The sequence below is a fragment of the Vulpes lagopus genome, chromosome 3 (genome assembly GCF_018345385.1).
Source record: "Vulpes lagopus strain Blue_001 chromosome 3, ASM1834538v1, whole genome shotgun sequence".
In the NCBI taxonomy this organism is placed as follows: Eukaryota; Metazoa; Chordata; class Mammalia; order Carnivora; family Canidae; genus Vulpes; species Vulpes lagopus.
The window spans coordinates 81,340,062-81,363,721 of NC_054826.1; positions in this window are offsets into that span (position 1 = coordinate 81,340,062).

Consider the following 23,660-nt stretch of genomic DNA (forward strand, 5'->3'; position numbering starts at 1 on the left):
TGGATACAAATTATGGTCAAGAGCATTATCCCAACAGTGAGATGAAATTCCTTACTCAGAATAGTGTTACACCAAAATGGAAACAGTTTGTATAGCATTTTATTCATTTTTTAAAAGATTTTATTTACTTATTCATGAGACACAGAGAGAGTGACAGACACATAGGCAGAGGGAGAAGCAGGCTCCTCGAAGGGAGCCCCATGGGGGACTCGATCCTGGAACCGGGATCACTACCTGAGCAGAAAGCAGACACATAGCTGCTGAGACACCCAGGTGTCCCTATAGCATTTTATTCTTTTTTATTTTTTAAAGATTTTATTTATTTATTCATGAGAAACACACATACACACACACACACACACACACACATAAACACACACAGAGGCAGAGACACAGGCAGAGGGAGAACCAGGCTCTACGCAGGGAGCCCCATATGGGACTCGATCCCGGGACCCCAGAATCATGCTCTGGGGCAAAAGCTGGCGGTCAACTGCTGAGTCACCCAGGCCTCCCGGCATTTTATTCTTGTCTTAGCATTCTTAGGTCTAGAGTAATCAGCCGGAGCCTAGTTCCGAGAGCCAGATAGGAAAGGCATTTTATTGAGAAGAAAACCTAGCTTCTGACTTTTCTTAGGGATGTTATTAGTAATCTGTGGAGTCAGGGCTAGAATCCCAACCTGACTGCAGTTTTCATCCAACTTGGAGACCCATGGGGTCTTAGTCCCCTATGTAGGAAGAAGGTGATCACAAAAGCAACTTCCCTTAAATCTGGCACTGAGCTCTACAACTACTTTACACTATTTTCTCCTCTGTAGCCCTTTCCCAAGGTGAAGGAAAGCAGTGGGGGCTGAGACAAGGAGTGTTGAGAGAACAAGACAGAAATGAGAAACACTAAGAAATGTGGCATCAGATTGGCTTCCTCCAAGTCCTGGGGTTTGATGAAGCTGCTGTGAAAAGCAGTATAGCTATTCCTCAAAGGGTTAAAATAGCATCACCTTATGACCAGCAATCCCACTTCTGGCTTTATACTCAAAAGAATTGAAAACAGGGACTTGAACTCATATTCCTACATCTATGTTCATAGCAACGTTATTCACAGTAGCTGAAAGGTAGAAGCAAACCCAAGTGCCCATCAACGGGTGAGTGGCTACACATAACACAGTACGCACACACAATAGAATGTTCAGCCTTAAAAGGGAAGGGAATTCTGACACATGCTACAACATACATGAACTTTGAAGACATGTTAAGTGAAATATGGCAGTCACAAAAGGAGTATTTGTCCTGATTCCACTTGTCAGAGGTACTGAGAGTAGTCAAATTTGTGAAGACAGGAAGGAGAAAGGTGGTTGCCAGGAGCTTGAGGTCAAGGATGAATGGGGACAGAATTTAAGTTCTGGAGCTAGATGGGGATGGTGGTTATAGAACAATGTGAATGTGTTTAATGCCCCTGAACTGTACACCTAGAAATGGTTGAAATGGTAGATTGTATGTTACATGTATTTTACCACAATAAACAAAAGAAAGTAAAAAAATTGCTGGGCCATGGACAGAGATCAAATCAGCGCCATTCTGGGAAGAATGAGTTATCCCAGCGTAGGAATCTCAGGGTGGTGGCTGTCAGCCCCTGTTGGATGGTGGTCATAGCCACCACACTAGATCATGCTAATTTTTAAATGGAGTAATGCACGTGAAGCATTTAGGACACTGGCTGGCACATGGTCAGCTTTGATAAAATTAGCTCATATTATTGTCCTCAGGTCTGTATTATTGTTTTCCTTAGAAAGTGAGCTGTATTTGATCCTTCACATGCAGACTCTCATTTAAAAACAAATTGCCGGGGCACCTGGGTGACTCAGATGGTTAAGTGTCTGTCATCGGCTCAGGTCCTGATCCTGGGTCCTGGGATTGAGCCCCCTATTCGGGTCCCTGCTCAGTTTGGGGTCTGCTTCTCCCTCTGCCTCTCCTCCCACTTTCACTCTGTCTGTCTCTGTCACTCTGTCTCCCTCTTTCTCAACTGAATAAATTAAAAATCTTAAAAACATAAAAACAAATAGCCTTTTCAGTAATAAAAAAGAGATTGTTACAGAAAATTCCAAAAATACAGATAGTCAAAATCACCCACAATCTTACCAACCAACCATAGTCTTTGTACTATTTTGGCAAATTTTAAAGTCTTTCTACTATGCATGTATTTGGAAGAGAGAATTATATGGTATGTATTATTTTACAATTTGTCTTTTCCAGTTAACTAATTCATCCAGCAATTATTCATGGAGCAATTTCTATGTTTCAAGTTTTCCAAGCAGAAAGAAGAACACATACAAAGGCCCTGAGGCAGGCACTTATATTGTGAATATCTTCCACATTTCTATGCATTTTGAAGATTTGCTGTTTGATCCATTTACTGTCAACATTTTATTCTGCCCCATGGATATAGCATAATTTCTCTAATAATCTCTTATTTGGGGACGCTCAAGTTGTTCTTGTTTTTTTTTTTCTTGGCACAAGTAATATAGCAGCAAAATTCTTGTTTACAAATCCTTGATCACATCATTTTTTTCACCACTGTTTACTTAGTGCCTATCAGAATGTCTGGCAGATGGTCAGAGCTACCTAAACATTTGTTGAACATGTAAATAAAATATATGACTCTGACCTTAGGATAATACTAAAAGTGGAATTTCAAATTCAAATAAAAGTTAACTTGTTCAGTACCTCTTAAAAGCTTTACAAATATTTATTCACTTAATCTTCTCCACAACGCTTCAAAATAGATACTATCAGAATACCTATCCCAGGAGGGAGGAAACAGAGACATGGAGTGATTGAGTAACTTTTGCTCAAGGTCACACAGCTAGTACGTTGTGGGACACCTACCTTTGGAGACTGTGATTTAGCCACTCTCCAATGGATCAAATGATTTATCACGTGGTAAGGTTTGTGGTAGATTTCCAGATTATACTCCCCAGGACTTCCATGTGACATAATGTTTGGGGAAAACACTTTTCATTCATGTGAAGGCCAGCTGGCAGCAAAGAGGGCTCTGCCTCAGTCACATAGGGATCTCTGGTTGTGTCCCCAAGGCCTCAGAGTCCTCTAGTAGATCCTTCATATTTACCTCTGCATAGGGAAAGACAGTTGGAGGCCAGGCCAGGCTGGAAGTCATATGCATCTTTTCAACCCCAGCGCTTTGCTTGAGCTCAGACATGTGGTCATGTCTGTTGACAGTGGAGACAGAAATATAGATTGACAGTGAGCCCAGGAAATGTGAAGAATCTTAAAAGGAACTGGGGAGTTGAGGCCACAGTCTGCCCTTCTGATGACCAATTATTTATTTTCTCTTTCCTTTTTCTTGTCCACATGGAACAAACTTAATCTCTTCATAGGAAACAACTTAGAGACCCACACAGTCACTGGAGTCCAGGATCTCTGGGTCATGAGCTCCCCTCTCTATGCAGGAGCATGTACAGCTCCTCATGATCCAGCAACCTGTGAATTCAAAAGACAAATTATCTTCCCCTCACATCCAGTATAAATTGTGGACCAAGGACAAATAACACCATTGTACTCCCATTCAAAGGAGGGGAAAACAGGAAACACAGGGTAGCCACTTGCTCTTAGCAATTTTGAAATCCTGCCAGTGGGCATTGTAAAGGCACCCTACCCTGGGCACAGGGGTGGGTCCTCAGTTACACCTGATTCTGTTCATTGGAAGGAACCTGTTTGTACATTTTTCTCCATGGCAATATCTAAAATGGGTGTTAATGAGTTGGCCTTACTTGTTTTAAAATACAGTATATTGATAGAAAATTTGAGATATAATAAGGTCAACAGATCAGGAGACCACTGCCATTGAGAAGATAGTTTGTTTCTCACAAATCTGAGGAGAAGGGGGCATGCCATGCCATCAGAGGACACACGGGGAAGTACCACAGTCAGTCAGGAGGCAGAGAGGGTGAAAGGAAATGTGCCCAAGAGGCTCTCTTCCTCTTCGGAGGCGGAGAGCCCGTTTGCGCAAACGTCCAATAAACCCTCTTGCTAATTGCATCTGCCTGTCTGGGGTCTGAGTCTCTGGGGCGTCCGCCGTGACACGTTGGCACCCGTGAGCCAGGGTCCAACATTTGGGGGCTCGTCCGGGATCCGAGACGCCCCAGGCTCAATCCTAAGACCGGTAGGAGGTAAGACCGAGCTCGCTAAATGTCATATCTGTCTCGTCCGTTTGTCTGACTGGCCGGGTCTGTGCCGGGTCTGTATTGTGCCTGCAGGACGCTGTACTCTGTACTCTGTATTTGGACCAGCGGGGGAGGCAGACGTGCCCGAGACCCCTGGTCCCCCTCCGGAGTCGGACTCCGGAGTGGTCTGGAAGAGGAACGGAGCCCCGGCACTCCCTCCTCTTCGGGGAGGGTCGTTATTCGCGACCGCTCCCATCTGAATCCGCCGCGCCAGTCCTGTCATTCGTGTGCGTCTGTTGGTTCTGTGTCCTGCTCCGGAGTCGGACTCCGGAGTGGTCTGGAAGAGGTAGGGAGCCCGGCACTCCCTCCTCTTCGGGGAGGGTCCTTGTTGGCGACCGCTCCCGTCTGAATCTGCCGCGCCGGTCCTGTCATCTGTGTACGTCTGTCTGTTCTGTGTCTTTCTTCCTGTCCTCCTCCTCCCCGCTCACCTCTTTTCTACACCCGCGGGGCAAACTGTAACCACCCCTTTAAGCCTCGCTCTAGTCACTGGAAAGAAGTCTCCGGCCGAGCACACAACCTGTCGGTGGAAGTCAGAAGACGAAGATGGGTCACCTTCTGCTCCTCAGAGTGGCCGACTCTCAACGTCGGGTGGCCCAGGAATGGAACTTTTAATATTGATATTATCTTGCAGGTGAAGGCCCCGGTCTCTCAGCCAGGACCCCATGGGCACCCTGATCAGCTCCTGCAGATTCTCCTCACCACGGAGGAGAGACAGCGCGTCTACAGAAAAAGGGCCCCGGGACGGATGGGAGGCCGCCCCAGCTGCCTAATGAAATTGAGGACGTTTTCCCCTTGGTTCGCCCGACCTGGGACTACGACACTGCTGCTGGGAGGGAGCGGCTCCGTCTCTATCGCCAGGTACTCCTAGCGGGTCTCAGAGGGGCAGGGCGTCGCCCCACCAATTTGGCAAAGGTACGTGCTATAGTGCAGGGAAAAGATGAGACGCCGGCAGGTTTTCTGGAAAGATTAATGGAGGGCTACTGTATGTATACTTAGAGAGAGAGAGGAAACGCAATAAAGAACTGACTGGGATACTGGCCACCATAGTACAGGGCTCAGGGCAGAGTAAGTCAGGACAGAATAAGGACCTGGGAGACAAGAAGACCACGGGTTGAACGAGACCAGCGTGCCTACTGCAAGGAAAAAGGACATTGGGTTAAAGATTGTCCAAAGAAGGGCCAAACGCAGGGACCTAAGAAGCCCATTCCCGTACTGTCCCTAGAGGATAAAGATTAGGGATGTCAGGGCCAGGAGCCCCCCCCCCCCCAAGCCTCGGATAACACTTAAAGTGGGGGGGTCAACCAGTGACCTTCCTGGTTGCTACGGGAGCTCAACATTCAGTTTTAACTGAGGCAGAAGGACCCTTGAGCTCTATCTAGAAGATGCATTCTTTTGCCTAAAGTTAAGCTCTCAAAGCCAGCCTATTTTTGCCTTTAAATGGAAAGATCCTGAGACGGGATTCTCAGGACAACTTACTTGGACAAAGCTACCACAGGGATTCAAAAACTCCCCCACCTTGTTCAACGAAGCCTTGCATCAGGACTTGGCAGAATTTGGAGTTGGCCATCCGGACCTCGTTCTCCTGCAGTACGTGGATGATTTGCTCATAGCGGCTAAGACAGAACAGGATTGTGTAAAAGGTACGGGGGCCCTGCTCGAGAGACTGGGAGGACTGGGGTATAGGGCCTCCGCCAAAAAGGCCCAAATGGGCCAGAGACGAGTGACCTATCTGGGATATCTCCTGGAAGGAGGCCAGAGGTGGCTGACAGAGAGCCGCAAAAAGGCTGTAGCCCTGATCCCAGCACCCACTGATGCCAGAGGGCTATGAGAGTTCCTCGGCAGTGCTGGGTTCTGCTGCCTCTGGGTACCCGGGTTTGCAGAGCTGGCGGCTCCCCTATATCCTCTTACGAAATCCAACACCCCCTACCACTGGGGAAAGGAGCAACAATTGGCTTTTGACAAAATAAAAAGGGCCTTATTGACTGCCCCTGCCCTGAGCCTCCCAGATGTAACCAAGCCATTTGCGCTATATGCTGATGAACACCAAGGAATACCCAAAGGGGTCCTAACTCAGAAACTGGGACCCTGGAAAAGGCCCGTGGCATACTTTTCAAAAGAAAATTAGACAGAGTGGCTGCAGGATGGCCCCCATGTCTCTGAAAAATAGTGGCTGTGGCAGTCCTGGTAAAAGACTCAGATAAGTTGGCCTTCAGCCAACCCCTCACTGTGGTGGCCCCCCCACGCCGTAGAGACAGTCATCCGCCAGCCCCCTGATCGATGGCTCTCAAACGCCCGGGTCACCCATTATCAGGCCATGTTACTGAATTCTGAGCGGATACGGTTCGGAACGGCTACATCCCTAACCCCGGCCACCTTGCTTCCAGAAGCCGAGTCCCCCTCCCTAGTAATGCATGATTGCCACCAGATCCTAGCCGAGGTCCATGGCACCAGAGGGGACTTGACGGACCAGCCTTTGCCAGATGCTGAAGCAACCTGGTACACCGAGGGGAGTAGCTTTCTACGAAATGGTGAACGTAAAGCCGGGGCGGCCGTGGTAGATAATTCACTGTCCGGGACATCAGCGAGGCAACGACCCAGTAGCAGAGGGGAACAGGATGGCCGACGAAACAGCACGAGCCGCTGCACTAGGCCCACAGGAGGATGGACAGAAGCCTTCCCCACCAAACGAGAAACTGCCCAGGTGCTTGTCAAGAAAATCCTAGAAGAAATTTTCCCCTGGTTTGGACTGCCCAAGGTAATAGGGTCGGACAACGGCCCTGCCTTCGTCTCCCAGGTAAGTCAGTTGGTGGCCAGATTACTGGGGATAAATTAAAAATTACATTGTGCATATAGACCCCAGAGCTCAGGGCAGGTAGAAAGAATGAATAGAACAATTAAAGAGACCCTAACCAAATTGACATTGGAGACTGGCACTAGAGACTGGGTCCAACTCCTCCCTATGGTTCTGTTCCGAGTCCGGAACACTCCCGCGCGCCATGGGCTAACTCCTTACGAGATTCTCTATGGAAGTCCCCCACCAGTGACGGACTTGCTAGGTTCTGCTATTGACCCTCTTGCTAACACTCCCGGTTTACAGGACCGGCTAAAGGCGCTCCAGATTATCCAGGGCCAGATCTGGAAACCCCTTGCAGCTGTCTACCGCCCCGGAGACAACCCGTTCCAGATCGGTGACTCCGTCTACATCAGGAAACATCAGTCCAGGGTGACTGGGATTAGACCCATGGAGGGGATGTGGCACGCCCGACGGAAGGGCCATGCTCAGCACTCTTCCCTTTTATGTCTGTCCCGGGTACCACAGAGATCGCAGGCTAAAGCCCACCTGTGGAGGAGGGGAATACTTCTATTGTAAAAATTGGGGGTGCGAGACTAGGGAGACACAGGATGAGAGGCCCTCCTCCTCCTGGGATTACATCACTGTCAAGGCTAACTATACTCACCCGCGGTTACCAGGAACTCTGCAATACTACCGCCCCGATTTTAGGGACTGACTCTTACCTGGAGCCCCAGCCGGGAACTTGGTGGGCATGCAACAAAGTCCTCACCCCCTGTGTGTCAGCTAAGGTTCTAAATAGCTCAAACGACTTCTGTGTCATGGTGCAGATCATACCCAGGGTGTTCTATCACCCTGCTGAAACTCTAGAAAATCAGTATGATGAACATCCCACCCGTTTTCAGCGCGAACCTGTCTCCCTAACCCTAGTCGTTATGTTGGGACTAGGGGTCGCTACTGGAGTGGGTACTGGCGCGGCTGCTCTGATCCAGGGCTCACGACGTTATATAGAACTCCAAACAGCTGTAGATGAGGATCTACGGGCACTAGAGCAGTCCGTTTCTAAGTTAGAACAGTCCCTCACCTCACTTTCAGAAGTAGCACTTCAAAACAGGAGAGGCTTGGATTTACTATTCCTGAAAGAGGGAGGACTGTGTGCGGCCCTGGGAGAGGAATGCTGTTTCTATGCAGGCCATTCTGGAGTCATCAGGGACTCCATGGCCAAACTCAGGGAAAGGTTAAATAAAAGACAAAGGGACCGGGAGGCCCAGCAGGGCTGGTTTGAAAGCTGGTTTAATCAGTCTCCCTGGTTGACCACCCTAATCTCTACCATTATGGGCCCTCTAGTTATCCTGCTCCTGCTGCTAACTTTCGGGCCCTGCGTCCTCAACCGGCTGCTCCAGTTCGTCCGAGAAAGATTGTCTATCACCCAAGCTCTGGTATTAACTCAGCAATGTCGGGCCCTCCAAACTGAAGAAATAAATGTTCCCTAAGATTTTAAGGTTAAAATCAGCCCAAACAAGAGGAGGGAATGAAGAAACCTCCCCCCTTGTAAGTAGGGCCAGCCCTAATCCAGAGGCAGCCCATCCAGGCGTCTTCCTGAAATTTTAGCAACTAAAAGCATTCTGTTTACAATAAGAAAGCCATTTCCCCCCACACCCTGATTGGAATGTCCCTGAATAGGTTCATGTTGACCCTCTGTGAAATCAATAACCTGAATGCTATGCGACTCCCGAGGTTCTTTTGTCTTTAAGCGTTTTTTTCTTTTCCTTTTGCCTTTAAAAGATACCTGTAATTACCAATCAGGGCTCTCTTCCTCTTCGGAGGCGGAGAGCCCGTTTGCGCAAACGTCCAATAAACCCTCTTGCTAATTGCAAAAAAAAAAAAAAAAAGGAAATGTGCCCAAGAGCCTTTACTGTAGTTTGTAGAAGAAATGGCAGGGAATGGGGTGGGTGACATGCAGCAAGCAGGCTCAGGATTGACTGGCTTGAATAGTTTCAAGTAGACTCTGGATGTGGAGCTGTTTCCAGCTGTCTGGTACCTGGCCCTGGGTGATTAGGACAGGGACATGGCATCCTGGAGAGTTAAAACCTGACAGAGGAGGTGGCTGGAGGTGTGGGATCTGGACTGGTTAGTTAGCATTTGAAAAGGAACACTCCAGAGTTGGAATTAGCTAACCCTGGGCAGGGCAATTCCTCCTGGGCTCAGCATCAGAATCCAGAAAATAAAGACGAAGTTAGTAAAATAGACTGCCCAGCTGTCACAGTGTATTGCCTGCTCCAGCAAATTTGAGTACCCCAGTGTTTTTGTCACAGATGAAAAACCTTTATGATCCAGACTTCCAGTTTCCATGGCAGGAGAGTTCCCTCAAATTGTTAGTAGCTTCTTACTATCTTTTTCCAGGCAGTTCCAAGGACCAGCAGCCTCACTGAGACCTTTCCTAGCAAAGTCTCCAGTCTGCCTTATCTCTGTGCCTCCTCTCAAGTTCCTGATTACCTGGATGTAATCTTTAAAATCAGCCTTAGGTGACTGGATTATTGCCCCCTCCAAGTCTCTTTGTTTAACTGGGAAGGTTGACTAGAACTTTCCAGTCTCTTATGATTTGTGGTCCAGAAACATCAACTTTTCTACCTTTAAGTTTTTATCTGTAGATTTGTTCATGTCTTCTGTCTCTGCTGGAAAACTAGGTGATTATTGCTGGAGGTTCATCTCTTTCCTGTCATACCTTATAAAAAGTATCCGGTTACAGTTATAAGTAGTCACTTTAATTCCTGCCATCCTGTTTCCTGGAAACGAAGGCTCAGGAGGCCTGAGGTCTCCCTTCAAAGACATTCCAGGCTTCAGATTTACCAAATATTTGTCATGTCTTACCACGGCTTGCTGGCCATCTGGCCTACTACATCTATCTTCTCCACCTGCCACCTAGCCACTGAGTCATTGTCACATATTTAAGTTTTTCAAAGCACCTGACTTTGAGGCACCATTAAAAAAAAAAAAAATCCCTGGCAGTAATGCTCACTAGCTGATATGATGATAAACCTCTATCTTCAGTGGTTCAACACAGAAGAATAAAATTTTATTCCTTGTCCATGAAGACAAAATGGTACAAGGGTAATGAGAGAGAGCTTGTTCTACTCAAGCTTTTTTTTTTTTTTTTAATTTTGTGCCTTTCTAGAGCCTTAGGGTTCTCCACTAGGTCCTCTGCTTCTGGTCAGCAGATAAGGGAAAGAGAGACAGTAAGGTCACATTTCTGGCATCTATGGGCAGGCCTAGGAGTGCTAGGCCTCACTTCTGGCCACATCTCTTTGGCCAAAATTTAGTTGCATGGCCATACCTCTCTTTAAGGAAGGCTGAAAAATGTAGTCCTGCTATAAGCCTAGAAGAAAGAAGGCTGAGTTTGGTAAACATATGGCCAGTCTCCACCTTGGGGTACCAGCATATTCCATGGAAATGGAACCCAAGGACCGTGACTACTAGTGAGCAATACGTACAGAGTGGGTTCTCGCTTCCCTCAAATCCTCACCAACATTAAGTACTATTTAAAGTAAAATTCTTTTTTTAAAAAAAGATTTTATTTATTTATTTGAGAGGAAGAGAGAGAGAAAGAGAGAAAGAGAGGGAAAAGGCAGAGGGAGTGCAAGAAACAGACTCCCCACTGAACAGGGAGCCTGACATGGGGCTCCATCCCAGGACCCTGGGATCATGACCTGAGCTGAAGGCAGACGCTCAACTGACTGTGCCACCCAGCCGCCCCTAAAGTAAATATCTGATGGACTGATATGGTATTTCAAGTGTTTCCATTTGCATTTACTTTGATTTCTTTCTGAGGTTGGACATTTTTTCATCTGTTTACTGGTCAATTTTATGTCATCATTTATGAGTTGCCTGTTTCTGTTACTTCTTTTTTCAATAGAATATTCCTCCTGTATTATTTATAAGCAGGTTTTATATAATAAATATATTAAACTTTATCTCCAGAAATAACTCAATTTTTTTCAGTTTGACATTTTTTTCACTTTAATATTTAATTCTTTTGGAATTTATTTTGGCATATGATATGAAGTAAGAAATCTGGGGTTTTTTTTCCCCCTACATGCTTAGCTTTGTCTCTCCAAAATCTCAGCATCATTTACTGAATACTCCATCTTTCCCTCAAAAGACTAATTGCTTACCATGTGCCCTTCATCAATGAGAATTGGGTGACATAAGTAGGTTGATTCAGCCAACCACCAATGCTCAAATACTGCTCTGAAAATAGTCCCTAATGGTTGTCATTGCCATTTTGGGTTTCAAAAAAGGTTATTACTGTATAGCACCTGCAATTCTCTTAAGAAGTGATGTCCATGCCATGCTAACCAACCTGGATCTGCTTGGAGTGGGGCCCCAGGATACACCCAACACCCATGGTCTTAGTTCTGATCTGTTCTCCTAGAGTCTTTCCTCAACCTGAGGTCACGTGCTCACATCCATCACCCAGGGTTCCCCAGGAACCACCAGTGCAGGTGTGCTGCTCTGTGCTGATTTTCTCATCAAATCTAGGATCCCTTTGATAATAATTCTAATTTCTCCCCATTTGTGACTCTTCCTGACTTAGCATGTTCTCAGGGTTTTTCCAGTGTGGCTAGATGGCTTTCTCTCAGCTCTTCCTGACCCCACTAAGGGAAATCTAAGACATTTGATCACCACTGATTTCTCCGTGTGCCCTATTATTAGAACTTCCATGTCACAGGAACATAAAATGTTAGAGCTGTAAGGGATCTTGGAGACCATGCAGTCCTATCCTTCCATTTGCTAAATGAGGGAACTGAGATGATTTTGTTCAGAGTCACAGAGCTCATCGGGGTGGGGGGGACAGGATTCAAACCCAGGACTCTTGCCTCTTAATTAAGCTTTCTTTCTGAGTCTGTCATATTCTGTATCCAGCATTGTCTTTTTAGTACAAGAAGCAGATGATCTAGCAGAAGGAATGCCACTGTTCTGACCAAATGCTCCTACTGCATAAGAGTTACCCATAGTATAAAAGAGGCAACATGCCTCAGAGTGTAATCAATAAATGTGTCTAAAAAAAGGAAATGACACTAGCAATGTTGGGATTCTCTGCTGTTATTACATTATAGATCTTTTGGATCAAGGAGAGGTGGCTGGAAAGAAAGGACCAAAATTCAATGCCCATAAAATATAAATGAGGTGATTTATAAATTCATTACATGCCATCCATTTTGAATATCATTAACATTTTAACTCTGTCATAAAAATAAATGCACCACCTCAACAATTTATGAACAAAAAATCAGCTTTTCTACCCTTGTATTCAGAACATTATGTGAGAAACCCTCAGGGAGTTTTTCTGGGTGTGCAAGTAAGAAGGTACAGCAGTTCTCTTCCTGCTCTGAGGAATATGTAAGCCCAGGCTCATTCCTGGCGCTGGTTAAGAGTCAGTTGGAGCTGGCCATTGGTGATCATCCTCTAGGGCAGCCACAGAGAGGTGCAAAGCAAGCTGACATCACTGTAAATTGTTCCTCGTAGCTTCATATCTCTACCCTGGTTATGCCTCTGCATCTTCTGCTTGCATGTTTACTTTGAGCTTCTTTGTTTATAAGTATTGTGATTACATTTTCCAAATCTCCAAACAGCGTATATGATATAAGAGCTTCCTAGGTTTGATAGCACTGGCAGATGCTAAGAAGTAGGCTGTTAGAAGTTGTAAGGACCAATATGCAGGGCATCTGTAGGTAAACAAGAAAGTGCAAGAAGATATTTGGGGCATCAGACAATAGCGAGGAGGCCTTTCCTGGTATCAACAAGAAATAACATGCAGGAGACATAATTTAATTCAGTGGGAAGAGGTCTTCTTTCAAGGCCCAGAGATTCCCTGTCCAAAGAAAAGCCAAAGAATGTGGCCAAAATGTTATCATTAAGTCGAAAAAGATATGCAATGAAATATCTAGCCATGTCTCTCCCTTTCTTCAGACTCTATGATTGTCACATAGTATTTCCTGTAAGTTACACATCTTAATTCTTTGTGAAGAGTGTTTCCAAAACATAGTCTTATGTGGCTGTTACAGCCAGCCCAGAAATTATAGATGTAATTGTTTCACATTCTTAAGACTGGAAGTTTTTGGACTGGCTCATAAAAACTGCAATCAAATAGCAGCCAGTGACCTACAGATACAGCAAGCTCAGATAATAAATAAGTGGACTAAAAGAATTGAAAGCCCCCATTCAGGAAGCTGGGCAGGAAATTGCAGTCCAATCTATGAGGTTACAGGCCTCCCTTTACCCAATCAAGCTGAACAAGTAACATTTCCATCTGAAATGGCCCTCTCAGGGCTCCCTGATCCCAGACGAAATCAGAAGCAAAATGAGAAAAACAATTTGCAGGGAAGGAAATGTTATAACAATATGACTCAGTTTCCACTAGGTCCTATTTCTTTATAATTACTTACCATGGGGAGCAAGACTGATTTGGTTGCATGGCCTGTCGCCCAGGAGGCATCCTTCCTTTAAAGGTTTGAAAAATTAACTAAACTGGCTTTCGGTAGGACCTGGATGATTCACAGGGCAGGAATTTAAAAAAAAAAAAAAAAAAAAAGCAAGACCCCGGGGAGACCTTTACCACTGGCTTAAGCCTGTGTAGCTACCATATATTACAGAGTATGTACGTGCACACATGCCCACATGCACATGTATGCAGTTACAGTGTGTAAGTATGAACGTTCAAGTAAACCGTACTATAAATAACAGCTTCAAGATTCTAAATTTAGAGGATCCTTATTCTTAAATAGGTATAATTATAGGCTTTGTTTAAATAGCAATGTTCTTTAGTGCATTTAAAAATGGCACATATTTCTATTTATATATGACTTTTCATGAGTACATTTGTTATATATAATTTTCATCAGTACATGAGCTCCAGAGTGTGTATAAGTTTCACATGCACACCTAATTATGTTTTAGCAACATTAATTCCATAATTTATAGCCAAATAAATGTATTACCTAACATGAAAAATTTTGGTGATAATATATAGGGATTTATACAAGTGACATTACTTCCACTGTCATCTCTCTCATATGAGATAATTAAGATATTAAATAGGACTTAGTAGAGATATGAGGCAGACTTCCTTTTTGCGTCCCTAATATATGTACATGTGGTCCCTGACAAAGCCATCATCCTTGTCCTGAGTGTAACCATAAGTAATGCCTCCCATCTGAGTAGGGTCAACCTTACTCATAGGCAATGTCTCTAATGTGAGACTCCCAATGGGTTTGCCATCCCTAAACCATCCCCATTACCTTGCCACAGAACCTGAATTAGCATGAGTTATTTCTCTGGATTAAGACTTTATCAATAACTTAAAGGGCCTTGCTAACACTGGCACATTAACCCACTCACTGTTTAACATCATTTATTTTGTCACCCCATAGCAAGCTTGGCCCTCAAAGCATAAGATTGGAAGAAGGTCCAGCCTCCAGTGATTTGCAGAGATCTGAAGGATGGCCCGAGGAAGTGAATGGTGTGGGGACCTGGACAGGGGACATAGCTGAAAGCAATAAATGTGTCAGCATATAGGGGAAACGAAGAGGAGCCAGAAGAAGGAAGTAGAAACAAACTTTATAGAACCCTGCCCATGGGATGGGGCAGGTCTAGGGCTCAGGGGCAGCTATCATAATGGTTGGACCCTCAAGATGGGCCTTCTAGATCTTGGATTTCATGTAGGGGGTGAATGGGCTGTTCTGGAGGTCTTTTACCCCTTTATTCTATGCACTGTGCAGGCACAGACACATCAAAAATGCAAGTAGATGCAGCACTTGTCTTCACCAGTTTGACATTTTGGGAGGGAGAGAGATGGCATTAAACCACATTTTTTTTTAAAGATTTATTTATTTATTTTAGAGACAGAGAGACTGTGCGTGCACAGGAGCAGGGAGGAGGGAGTGGGAGAGAGAATCTCAAACAGACTCCCCACTGAGCATGAAGCCTGACTCGGCATGATCTCAAGACCCTAAGGTCATGACCTGAGCTGAAACCAAGAGTCAGACATGCAACCACTTAACTGATGAAGCCTCTCAGACGGCCCTGAAACCACATTTTAAATGCAGCCTGATTCAGACCAACATGATGGGAATTTAGCCTTTTGAGCATTTTGTGACACATGTGTCACATGTGTGTGATGAGTTACCCCAGTCATGATGTGAGACCTGACAAACAGGATCCAAATTTCTTTTGCTTCCCTCCTTTCCTCTCCTGTGAGTGTTTCTGACAAGAATATTGGACATCTTCATTCAGAATTCTAACTTCATCTCTTGAAAGTAATAATGAGGATAACAAAGCCATTTTTTTTCAGGCACTATTGTAGACGATCCAGCAGATGCTGATCCATTCCCCATAACCTTCGGGAGCTTGCCTGCACTTGTTCAGCGGGGTCCTTAGACGCTCCAAGGGTCCTGCATCTGCTTCTGCCAGTAGTTATTTCTGGAGGGTTTCTTTTTTTTCATCCCCGGAAGGTTTCTATTACCCTTTCGCTGTTTGTATTTCCCTTCTCATTCCTATTGCTAAAGACGGTTTTGAAGACTGGGATCTGTATCTTGGCCATTTCAGACCCCTCGTTGATTCCATGCCCCACCTGAGTTAGAGAGGATCTGTTTTCAGGTCAGTCTTTTCCCTGATGCTTTAGAAAACAGCCTCTTATTCTTTACCCCTTTTTTACGAGTGTTATCTTGACAACCTCCTCACGAGTCACACATGGCATTCCATCCACTCGTAGTTCTTCTGCCTCCCTCCAGCTCCCGGCACGGATCCCCCTCACCAGGAAACCCATACAGAATCTCTCCCCAACAAACAGCAGGCATTTCTGGGTCTGTTATGTTTTTTCTTCTTGGTAGAACCTATTTTTCTGATGCTTGATTATTCCAGTGGGCAGTTTAGTCTTCATTCACCTGTGTTGGCTGCTTTCTTTGCTTGTCTGAAATGTGGCACACACACGCCTGCTTCTCATCTGTTTCTGCTACGAGGAAGTTGAACCCTGGCACTGTCCCATGCCACTTGCACTCTGGGGACAGCCAGCCATCCTGGGAACTCTGCCCTGCTCAGTGCTGGCACAGCTGGCCTTGACCTTACGGAGCCTCTTCCTTCCAACTCTAGGATGAACGAGACTTGGGTGTAATGGATGCTTGTTTCTTGTGTTCTCTGACCCACAACTGGTGACAAGGATCCAATTTCACTTTGGGTGTCTCTCAGGCAAGGAGAGGTCAGAACTGATAGCTAGGAGGCCTTCCAGTTTTTGACACAAGTTGTCAGCCTGAGATCTGTACAAAGGGTAAGGAACATTGATATCACTTTGCAGGAAGACAACCACAGGGCTCGTGTGTGCGTGTTGTGAGCCTCCCAAGGCCAGGCTGTTGCATGTGCTAGCAGAATCCTCTGGATCATCCAGTGAGGTCAGGACCCTTACCCTTCCCTACAGATGAACCTGGGTTCAAGAGGTTGGATTTCTTGCCAAGCTCACACAGTTAGTAAGGGGCTGGGCCTGGACTCAAGGTACGCAAGTTTGCATCCAGGTGAACATTTTCCCCCTACATTTGCTATTAAAGTGGCAAAATTTGGTTCAGGAGCTCACCATGGCTGAGGTGCCTAGACAGTGCACAGCCGCTTGGGAGCGGGAAGGAGAGGCTGTGAGAGGGGCCAGGAGAGTGGAGAGGTGCTCGCTGGAGCAGGTGTGGTGGCCCCGTCAAGTAGCTGGAGCAGGGGCCACGCCCATTGGGCAGCACCTGATGCACAAAACCATCTCCAGGAAAATCCTGGCACACCAGGTCCTCTGAGCCCCGCCTCACCTAACGGTTTGGATATAATTGGCTTCAGCCTGACCTAAGTGGGTTAAGCCAGCCTGGACATTTAAAAATAAGCAAGCAAACAAAACCAAAAGAAAAAACTTTTAATTAAATAGGATAAAAGATAAAAGAAAAAAAATAGTAAACACATTTCTCAGCCAGGCAGACTTTCGTGCTCTGCATGTTGCCTGCATTCGCGTGCACTCACGGTCAGCTAAAAGCTAACAGACATCAGCCAGGAGAAATTTTGAAAATACATATAGTGTGAAATTAAAAATGAGTTTTGTTTTGTTATTTGAATTTTAAACTCTTGTTCCTGCCTCTTCAGAAGTCACCTCCTTTCAGAAACTACAGAATAGACTGAAAAGAAAAGGATTTACAGAAAACAATGAGACATGTTATACCAGGTATTTAGCTTTTCAGTTTTTTAGAACATAAATTCCTTGGCCAGTGGAAAGGAATGCTAAAGGGAAGATTTTTCTATAAGTATTAACAGAATATCGGTTTCTCCGTGGTCCCACTAAATTTTTATTGAACAAATATTTAAAGTGCTTTATCTTGAAGGTGTGCCAAGTCATGAGCCTGCCTAGGGTGTCCACATGCCTGTCTGGCCCCAGTTTCACATAGGAATTGGAGCCAGCCCTGCAAATCTGGCCGGGAAGACAGAGAGAAGGTCAGAAAAGGTCAGCATAGGACTGAGCTGGGGGCAGGGCAACGGCCAAGCCTGTTCCCAGAAGATCTGGATGGCAGGGTGGAGTTCCGTGGCCTGCTGTCACATTTCCTGGGCAGCGCAGGTGTTCACAGGGAGTTGGGCCCTGGAGGAGTGAGAGAGGGAACTCACCCAACCAGGTACTTCGTGAAGCCAAGTCCTCTCCAGAAAAGGAGGGGTGTTCGAGGGGCCTGGGATGGCAGAAGAGATGGGCGTTTGGTTAGCCAGGTGAACACCTACTCAGAGTAGGCAGCAGATTTGCCAGGTGAGCAGGTGGAGAGGAGATGGGGCCCAAAGGGCAGGGCGGAGAGAGGAGGCATGGGCTGTCGGGGCTCACAGAGAGTGTGAGGGCTCCTTGGACCACACAGCTACTCTCCAGGGTCCGCAAGAGAAGCAACACCTGTACCCCCTGCCGCTCAGGTAAGCAGTCCCAGCCAGAGAAAATTCCACAGATGGGAGACCCCGCAGAAGGGTGGTTGTAGGCAGGAGGGGAAGGAGAGATTCAGGTAGTTCAATAAACTGGCCACCCATGCGGTGCAGGGTCTGTCTGTCCCTGGAGGGCAGCGCTCTGTCTAGGGGGGATGAGAGCTGGGGGTGCCATGGCAGCAAATACATAGCCAAAATCCAGTGGGCAGACCTGAGAACCAGAGGGGACAGTGATGGAATGATGGGAGGGAACAGCAGACATGCCAAAGGCAAGGCACATGAGGGTAAAAAGTGATGAAATGATGGGAGAGTAAAAGCAGCAGAGGAATAGGACAGCCAGACGAAGGACCTGCATTCAAAAATAAATTTGTCACAGGGACTTTGCACCTAAGTTGCTTCTTAAACCCCAGAACCCAGCCCCCTTAGTATCTGGATTCATCTTCGAGGTGCAGCTTTTTAACTCTGGCAAATGATAGCCAGGTCTAGTTCTTAATGTTAACAATAGCAGCTCATGATTATTGCTTGATTACCATGCCAAATTCTATTAAGCCCAATGAGTGTTAGAGGGCAGTTAGCATTATCCCAACCAAAACAGAGAGGTGGAGTAACTTAGCCAAGTCACATAGCCAGTGAGAGGGAGCACTGCGAATACATTCAGAGGTACCCAACTCCCCAGGGGCACCTGGACCATTCAAGTCCCACTCTGGCTTCTGCTTACTCTCACCCATACAGGATCCTCATCTGCCTCTATATCTTATGCTATTTATGACAGAGGACTTGTGGCTGAATCATGGGATGGACCTGGGATAGCTCTTGAGTCTGTGGGGTCCCCTCTGGGGTCAGAATGTAGGTGCAGGTTTAGAGACTCCTGCTGAGCTTCAGCCATCTGGAGGCCTTTAGCTTCTGCCATTTGATGAGGATGGACCTGGACAGTGACAGTGATAATTATAATGGATGCTTACTCAGGATCCTCGGGGCTCCAGGCCCTGGGATTGTGCTGCCTGCTTTCTTTCTATCCTTTTATGTCTTATGAGTGAGGCTTCTGTCAAGTGCATTTTGTTAATGAGGAAACGGAGTGTCGAGGAGACTCAGCACCTGTCTAGACTCACTCTCATAGAGCAGCAGAGCCAGGACTCAAGCAAGCTATCTGACCCAGACCCCTGCTCTGAATCACTGGTCTCTGGATGCTTTGGATCATGTACTCCATCAGAAAAAATAAATACACCACGAGCAAATTTTAAAATGCGTTTTATATGGGTATGATGGTCCCTATGTACATCAATATCAGTAAAGTATAATTCATTATATATATACATATGTACATATATGTACACATATACATACATAAATATCTAAGATAGAAAAAATGAGTAAATTTCTGTATTTCTTCCCTCTCTTTGGTGGATTGTTTTGTGCACCCCTCTGGTGGGCATGCTCCCTTGGGGGACATGCTGTAGACTGTGCTCTAGATCACCACCAGATCCTGGGCCAGACACTCTTCAATGATGGGATCCTTGGCTTTTATACGAAGTTCTCCAGGAGAGGATGCAGGCATTTGGAAAGGCAGATGGACACAATGATCCTGTAAATTGCCCATGGTGTCCACTTCATCACGAGGGACAGCGCAGTTCTAATGCTTTATGATCTCAAAGGTCTTGTGAGCTGCAGATGGCCACTAGAAGGCATGCTTCTTCTACAGAAACACCCGGTCAGGGCTGAGAGATGGAGGGGTTGGTGAAGGCCTGTGAACCCCAGGAAACATTGGGGCTCAGGAACTCCAGTTAGCACTCCATCAGCTGAGCATGACATTGACGGAGTAGCAGGCCAGGTAAGTGTTCCACAGGGAGATAGACTACCCCGATAATCCTACTTCCCTGAGGTCAAAAACCTGCATTTGTCTAGCTTGGCAAGGAGATGGTGCTAGTGGAGGATGGCCAGGGCCATCTGGAGCTTCTCAGTGTGCGGAGCCCCTTCCCGAGAGCACATCAGGATATCAGTGAGGCAGGTGGTCCCAGCATGGGCCAGCAAATCTTGGAAGGTGTCATTCATAAAATATTGAAACACCGAGGGTGCAGAGCACACGCCAAATGTTATCGGCAGGTTATGTGTATGGGAGCATGTGATGGAGCCCATTCTCCATTCATTCCAGACTCTCATCCGGCTCAGGCTATTCCTCCTGGACTTGAGTTTGTGTGGACGTAAGCCAAGGGAGATGACCCGATGATTCTGAAATTAGCAGAAGCAAGCATTCACTAGTTGTAGATGGTCACTTTGTAAGGGTACCTCATGCATTTTTTAGAATATTTTTCTATGCATCTTTGTAAAAAAAAAAAAACTGCATATATGATTGGATCCCAGCCAAGGAGAGAATGACAGATGAACCTTTGTCCTCAACATGTTTTCTCTGAGCTCTGAAAAATCACTGGCACCAAAAAGGGTGCAGACCTTACTTCTGGCCATGCCCAGGATCTCAGGGTAAGTCCTGTGAGGGAGGGCCAAGGTGCAAGAAGGAAGGGTATGACAGGACATTAGAATCCACAAAGTAGCACATGCCTTAACATTTGAGTGCAGACTCGGGCTGCTTTTCACCCTCAGGATGGTGGTGTTAGCAGTCAGGACCAGAAGAGGCTCTACTGAGACTCATAGCCTTATGGAGGTGTCCTAGAGAACAGGTTCTCCACCTCAGGCAGGTGACCCCATCTAACTGTTGGTCCTCTTCTCACAGAATCTGCCACAGCCCTTTTTGATGCATCTTTGGCATTCCAACTGGATGGACACAGAGGAAAGAGAATCTGCCTCAGGCCACAGCAGGTCTGGCCCAGATTTACAGTGCACTCCTCACACCCTCACTAGGATGGCTAATCACATCCTATTTCTTAGAACTTGGAATTAGGACTAAGAGACTATCATAATTCCCTCCAGGTTCTTGAAATATGAAGTGATTCAACATGGAGGCCGGGCAGCCATGTTTGATGCTCACACAGAGAAATGAGGACATTCACTTTGCCAAGGAAGAGATACATAGAAAATGAGGGGCCACTGGGGGAGGGGAGGGAGGTGTGCAGAGATGAGCTCAGCAGCCCTGGAGAAAGTGAGTTGAGGAACCTTTGTTCCTGAATCTCCAGATCCTGGATCCAGCCCCTCATGGGCCCTGTTATGTATCCTGCCCTGCAGTGCTGTAAGCGGCCACGTAGCCCCAATAAATCCTTCTGACGTTAGCCAATAGCATTTCTTTAGCCACATCGTCCTGGTCTGAGACAGAAGGTTAGCGTCGTGTCAATGCAGCTGTGGGGTTTCACACCCTGCTTTCCTCCTACCTGCGTCAGCACACGTTTATCGTGTTCCCTCATGTGCCAAGCATCGGGACACAAGGAAGGACGCACATGATGCACACACACGCACCCACATGACTTCTCTCAATGCTTGTTTCGGCTCCTAAAGAATGAGGAAATAGGATCATTTCCCTTTAACTGGTTGACATCAGCATTCATGCTTCGGTGACATTGTACACGACTCCAACATCTGTGATGGCAGTGCCCCAAAAGGGGATGTGAGCTGGGACGTGGGTGGAAGTAGCAACAATAGTATGTATTTATGTGCTTCTGTCTTAAACAGGTGGATCTGAAGGAAATATTCTGTGCTCCACTTAATGCAGAGCCACGCTGGGATAATTTGCTTCCTTTCACTTCCTGGGATGCAGACTTTGAGGAGGGAATGTCACAGGTTCCCTGGGTTGCTCACACTTGGCAGCTGAAGCAGACAAGCAGACAGAAGACCTCCCCCCTATGCAAGGCTCTCAGCTCCCTGTCGTGGTCCTGCATCACCACGGATTGAGTAACAGAAGACAGGGTTGTGGTGTGAGATATGCCCACCCCTTAGGCAGAGCTTCAGTTCTGGATGAGGGCTTGAACATCACTCCCTGTCCCCACCCCAGGGCTTCCAATTCAATCCAGGCCCCAGAACTTCCCTTGTCCAAGTGATTCTGATGATGTGCTCCATGGCCATGCTCTGAGAAACAAGTAGAATCATTCTGTCTTTTCCCGTTCCTCAAGAGTAAGGTTACAAAGAAGCACCAGCCCAAACATTCAGTTTACTTGTTCAAAGCTCTCATCTTCAGACCGCAGGAGCAGCTGCTGGATGGAAGTGACCCACGCTGTCTGTAAACGCACTCAAGGGAGTGTACGCACCTAACCTCTGGGCTTCTCCTGAGTGAGAGAGCTTTGATTCTCAGCCTGCTCCCCATTGTCTAGAGGTGACAGGCAGCCTGAAAACATTTCTGGCTAAATCCCTGGGCAGGGGCTGTGATGGGTGGGGTGTGTCCTGAGCTGCTCCTGGGTTCACTGCTATGAGACTCTGCCTCTCCAGCCCTTCCTGGCTGTGGCTGGGGGCACAAGCAGTGGTTCAGCTACTGGGGGTGGGTGGGTGGAAGGGGTTCAGTCCTACTTTCGTGTTGCTTCTAGGCTTATCCTACTCTGAGTCTTAGTTTAAAACCAATAGGACTCAGCTTTTGTTTCTGTGACCAAACCCCATCTTAGGTGAGTGCTCTGGGAAGTGGGTCCTGCTTTGTTTCTTATACTTGTGTTTTTGTTTTTGTTTTTGTTTTCCTTAATAATCTGCTCACTCTTGAGTTTTCCCAAAGCTGGGGTGTTACCTTCCTGTCTTTCTAGAACTCCTCTCTGGAGGCTGGGGGGTCTGTCTCTTGTGGACAGATCTCGGTGCTAAGCTCTACTGTCTGCAATGTCCCTGTCACCCTGTATGGGCAGGCAGCACCAGCACTCAGACTGGGAGAAAGGAGGGCTCCGAGGAGGGACAGGAGGGCACTGGTCTAAGACTCCTGAGGCCTAATGTTTAATTTCAAGTTCCTTACCAGGCTCTGTCTATGTGCAACTGATGTAAGAAAAGACATTAGGGTTCAAAGCTAACAGCCGAGAAGGATATCTTGAGATGTCTTTGGTGCAAAAAAGGTGATTTTATTAAAGCATGGAGACAGGACCCTGGGCTGAAAGAGCTGCATCAAGGTCATGGGGAGTGGCCCATTATGTACTCTCAAGTTGGGAGGGAGTTAGGGAGAGCCTAAGTCTCTAAGGAAGTTTGTTTAATAAAACCTTAATCATGAGACCCTTTAGATGTATATTGGTAGGTCATATGCTTGGAGGATGATTGACAACACGTATCTTGGGGATTTAGAGATAAAGGAAGTTTCTAAAGAAATTTTTATATTTTAAGGAGGCTTAGAGGATCCCGAGGGTCGGGCTAAGATCGCCTTTTGCCCTCAGCAAAGTATTAACATCAAGGAAGTCAAGTCTGTAGAGGAAGGTCACTCTGCCTGTTTCAAGGATTTGTCAATGGGCTATAGCTAGTAAGGAAATTTAATAATTTTTTCTTCTGCCTTTGTTTCCCACATCACCATGACACCACCTATGGGACCCCCAGTGCTGATTTCCTGCCTGGTCAGCCCCCCTGGGGGATCACAGGTCTCTGGAGCTCAGCCCACTGGCCTCACTCACTGCCATGCTCCCCTGACCCCGGATCTGTCTCACTCAGTGGGTGTTGAGTTTCTAGGTCTCATTCTCTCCTCACTTGTCTAAGGTCTGGATCTGATAGAGTCAAAGTCAATTGTAGGCATCACTTCCTCAGAGTAAATTTTTATTTCTCATCTAGTTTCTG